Source organism: Girardinichthys multiradiatus, chromosome 7 (assembly GCF_021462225.1).
Source record: "Girardinichthys multiradiatus isolate DD_20200921_A chromosome 7, DD_fGirMul_XY1, whole genome shotgun sequence".
Taxonomy (NCBI): Eukaryota; Metazoa; Chordata; class Actinopteri; order Cyprinodontiformes; family Goodeidae; genus Girardinichthys; species Girardinichthys multiradiatus.
Genome location: NC_061800.1, coordinates 16,826,362 through 16,831,096, shown reverse-complemented (window position 1 = coordinate 16,831,096; position 4,735 = coordinate 16,826,362). Strand labels below are relative to the sequence as shown.

Below are 4,735 nucleotides of genomic sequence, written 5' to 3'. Positions count from 1 at the left end.
ACCATTGGATGCACATGGTCCTCAAGAATGGTTCCGTAGTCCTTGGCAGTGACACGCCCATCTAGCACAAGTATTGGGCCAAGGGAATGCCATGATATGGCACCCCAAACCATCACTGATCCACCCCCATGCTTCACTCTGAGCATGCAACAGTCTGGGTGGTATGCTTCTTTGGGGCTTCTCCACACCGTAACTCTCCCGGATGTGGGGAAAACAGTAAAGGTGGACTCATCAGAGAACAATACATGTTTCACATTGTCCACAGCCCAAGATTTGTGCTCCTTGCACCATTGAAACCGACGTTTGGCATTGGCATGAGTGACCAAAGGTTTGGCTATAGCAGCCCGGCCGTGTATATTGACCCTGTGGAGCTCCCGACGGACAGTTCTGGTGGAAACAGGAGAGTTGAGGTGCACATTTAATTCTGCCGTGATTTGGGCAGCCGTGGTTTCATGTTTTTTGGATACAATTCGGGTTAGCACCCGAACATCCCTTTCAGACAGCTTCCTCTTGCGTCCACAGTTAATCCTGTTGGATGTGGTTCGTCCTTCTTGGTGGTATGCTGACATTACCCTGGATACCGTGGCTCTTGATACATCACAAAAACTTGCTGTCTTGGTCACAGATGCGCCAGCAAGACGTGCACCAACAATTAGTCCTCTTTTGAACTCTGGTATGTCACCCATAATGTTGTGTGCATTTCAATATTTTGAGCAAAACTGTGCTCTTACCCTGCTAATTGAACCTTCACACTCTGCTCTTACTGGTGCAATGTGCAATCAATGAAGACTGGCTACCAGGCTGGTCCAGTTTAGCCATGAAACCTCCCACACTAAAATGACAGGTGTTTCAATTTCATTGTCCAACCCCTGCATATAAAACACACATGCTAGTAAATGAACTAAGTATTTCAAATGTATGCAGAACAAAAAATAAAATAGGAAGTAGGGTGTAATCTTTGGTAGAAATAAAACTGTGTTACTTGACTTTCTCTAATCTTTAAATCATGACAAGCACAAGGAATTTCTTTTGTATAAATTGGTTCACTGCTGAGTTTTATCAGCCCCTCGAGGTGTTGTTCATTTGTTTGTTAGTGTAGGTGATGAGTGATGAGCTGAACCAATTTAACATCTGCAGCTTGACAGGTGTGACTGCGCAAGGTAAATACAAAGTCTTAATCATGTTGTGTTGTAGGAAAGCTATACTTACACACAGACTTTGCACAGGTGCATGTACAGTAAGACCACAAGCAACTCATAGTGTCTTGCTGTCATATCCACAGTTGTTTGTGTGCAGGCTGTTTGCAGGCTGATTTTTGTGTGTGCTGTGTTCTTTCTGTGCAGGGTGTGACTGGCAGGTGCTGCTGCACAGGTGTTGCTCATCTGAGAGCAATCAGCTGAGCTACTTATGGAGTGGAAACCCAGAGAGAGGCGTCAGCTCGCTTTCTCACTTGGCGTGATAATAGCTAGACCCTGCTTCTCTGCAGTCCTGCTTCTAAGCAGTTTCTCTGACCTCCTTGTTTTTCTTCCCTGCCTTGCAGATCAAGGTAGTTGTGGAACCTTTCTGGTCTCCGTTTTCACTTGTGTCATGTTCAGAGGAGTTTGGGAACTCCAGCCTCGACACCTCAGCCCTGAGCCTCCTCTCTGCTTCCAACTCCAAGCCCAGCTTCTCAGGAGCTACTTGAGAACCACCCATCAACCTGCTTTCCAGTCCACCCTCCAACCATAGTGGAGTTTTCTGGAAGAGAAGAAACTAAGCACTTCATCCTCCAAAAACTGTTCACAGCCTGTCAGCCTCAAGCCACCATGGAGAAGGACTTATTTCCCCCCCTGTCTTGCCAAGAACCCCACCCCACCCCTGTAAGTCAGCATCTAAAGAACACAGTCACATTGTCTCCATTTCCACCCAGAGTGTTCACCAGCTTCGGTCTTTCTCCTTCAGAGAGACCCCGCGTTCGTCCGCCAGCTCCAGTCCTGGTTGCAGTCCAACCTTTATCCGTGTTTTTAAAGAAACTGTTAAAACACTATCAAACAAATGATACATGATTTTCAAAGTCCTCTTCGCTTTGATATCCCTCCAACAAATCCAGGGCAGCCAACTGCTAGACGTTTCATAAATAGTAATTTGTAAATATAAAATTGATATTTTGGCTTGCATGCAAAAACAATGTGTTGTTGAAAACTAGCACTGATCTTAAACCCAAGAAAAAACACCATCCAACCATCAAGGTCACACATGCTGCGGGGATGATTTCCTTCAGCAGAGAATGGGAAGCTGCTAGAGTGATGAGAAATTGGATTAAGTTAAATCTGGATAATCCTGGAAGGATTCTTTAAAAAAGAAAAAGTTGATATTAGGGTCTAGGGTAATCTTCCAACAGGACAACAACCCTAACTATACAGCAAAGACATTTTTCAGATTAAAGCATGTTGATGTGTTTGAATGGCCCAGTCAAAGTCTAGACATGATTACAACTGAGAGTCTGTGGCAGGACTCGAAAATGGATCTTCACAGATGTTCTTCAACCAGTCTAAATGAGCTTGAGCTTTTTTGCAATAGTGTTCTTCCTCCTGTCCTGTACAGTTACACACTACTTTGTGTTGGTCTATAAAATCTGAATAAAATACATTGAAGTGGTTTTAAAATGACAAAATCCATAAAGTTCAAGGGGTAAGAATACTTTGGAAGACAATGTTCTGTTTTGGATGCTGCTGGAAGTTACTGACAGATTCAGATGATAGTGCTAGTTTTGATGGTCTTAAAATAGTAAGGGTTGTTGTAATTTGTAATGAGAATGTGGTTTTCTGGTCTCCTGCCTGTCTTAACTCCACTCATCAGACAAATGAGTGCAAATTTTGGGCTTCAGATGTGCCTCCAGCTCTCTCTACTGTATTCCTTTCAACTACTGATTTGTATCCGCATCCAGTTACATACATTACAAGTAGCGTTCACATATGTAAAAGCATGCAAAATTGTGTATACATACAATGCACAAATGCATGGAAGCCACAAGCACACAAGCACAGATATCCATATCCTGCACAGGCCCTCACAAATTAAAAATAAGAAATCGATGTAACCTGTAATTTTTACAGGATTGATCTAAGCGTTTGTGACAGGCCAAATCCAATAGTTGCAGCAGGTCTGACAGGCCTGACATGAGTAGTGCCTTGCCAGCCCCTCAATTATGCATGGTCCAATGTTTCCCTGGATCTTAATTGAATCACACTATCTCAAACTTGTTATTTCTAATTTGCCGCATTTGATTTCTGACATCAGCGCTGCTGCGTCATGAATTATGCAAACAGGGTGGCGGTGGGGGAACCTTTAATTGTGAGTGTTATTAAAACAAAACTAATTGCAGATGATTCAAATGTGACGAGCAGGCAGGATGTTGGGGGTGAGCTTTGCCGATTTCGCTGCTACTGCCAAATAATGATTAGGTCTCCCAGCTGTCCAAGCTGTTGCCATTCTGTGGTTGTGAGTGCAACCTTTGGAGGGAACATGATGTATGGTAATGGTTGGACAGTGTCGTCTGCTGGAACATTGCATGCTCCATTGTTCTTACTGGACAACACACATGCACATGCCTGAGTGTAGAGGCCCTCGCATTAAAAACCCCAAACTACTGGAGAAATCATAATTCCAGTCACATCATGCAACTTATTTTACTTGTATTGATTAGAACTCATCCATTTTGATTAGATCTTCTTTCAGAAATAGTCTCAATGTCACAAAAATACAAAGAAGATTGCTTCAATATTGCCATCTCTGGGACTGACATTATACAGACTGACATTAAATAAGAATCCCTTGAATTTCATTTTGTTTAAGTGTATTGTCAGGAAAAAGTAATAAAGAATTTTGATTACATGATATGCCTGTAACTTTCCTTTAAGACTGCCACATTGAGCACTTATTGTATTGAATAGAAGCTGTAGAATAAAAAGTTAACTTTTCCTTCCAAAGATGTATTTTTTTTAGTTTCAGCAAGTAGCGTAATTAAGAAAATTAGATGTGTTGTAAAATAATTGCTCAATTAAACCAATAAAGGCAATACATGCATGTAAATGGTTGTGAGGTGTAAAGTGAGCCCCCTTCTGCTCAATTCATGAGAGATTTAACAATTGAATTGTGCCTGCAGGGCAACAGCTCAGCACCTGACTGTAAGGTAGGGATCCTCACGGCTGTGTTCCATTCGGGAAGTTGGAGATGTCTGGAAGTCATTTCAACATGTGAGGAGGAGGGAGGGAGGGCATGCTTTTAGTTTCATGAATGTTCAATCAATTCAATTGGACAGCTTAACTTTCTCTTTCTCTCTCAGAGCAGATTTATAAGCCCACAGGCATTCACAGGCTGCATTCAAAGGCTGAACAATTTCACCTTTGGGGGGCAACAGCTGAAATCCGTTGTGTGTGTGTGTGTGTGTGTGTGTGTGTGTGTGTGTGTGTATGTGTGTGTGGTAGGGGGCAAAGCTGCTTAAAAGGAGCTGGAACAAAGAGATCTTAGTGCATTTTCTTGGTGTGTTTCATGGTAAAAGCAGTAGTCTGTCCACAGCAGGTTTGTACATAGACGAGGATGTCTACTAATTCTGAGAATTTTCAGAATTTTCAACTATAAAGTATTTGTTTTATTTGTATGGAAGTTTCTTAGATGGAGCGCTGAACTGTTTCTAATGACAAATTATGTAGGAGTATAGCTATGAAATTTAAGAACCGTTAAAAACAAAGAATAA

At 42.2% G+C, this 4,735-nt stretch overlaps 1 long non-coding RNA gene across 1 annotated transcript; it reads left to right on the top strand.

Moving 5' to 3' along the window:
- Positions 1–988: 988 nt before the first annotated feature.
- LOC124871889 lies at positions 989–2,653 on the top strand. Its single transcript, XR_007039146.1, has 2 exons — positions 989–1,160; positions 1,344–2,653. It is a non-coding gene; the product is annotated as an uncharacterized LOC124871889 (long non-coding RNA).
- The last annotated feature ends 2,082 nt before the right edge of the window (positions 2,654–4,735 follow it).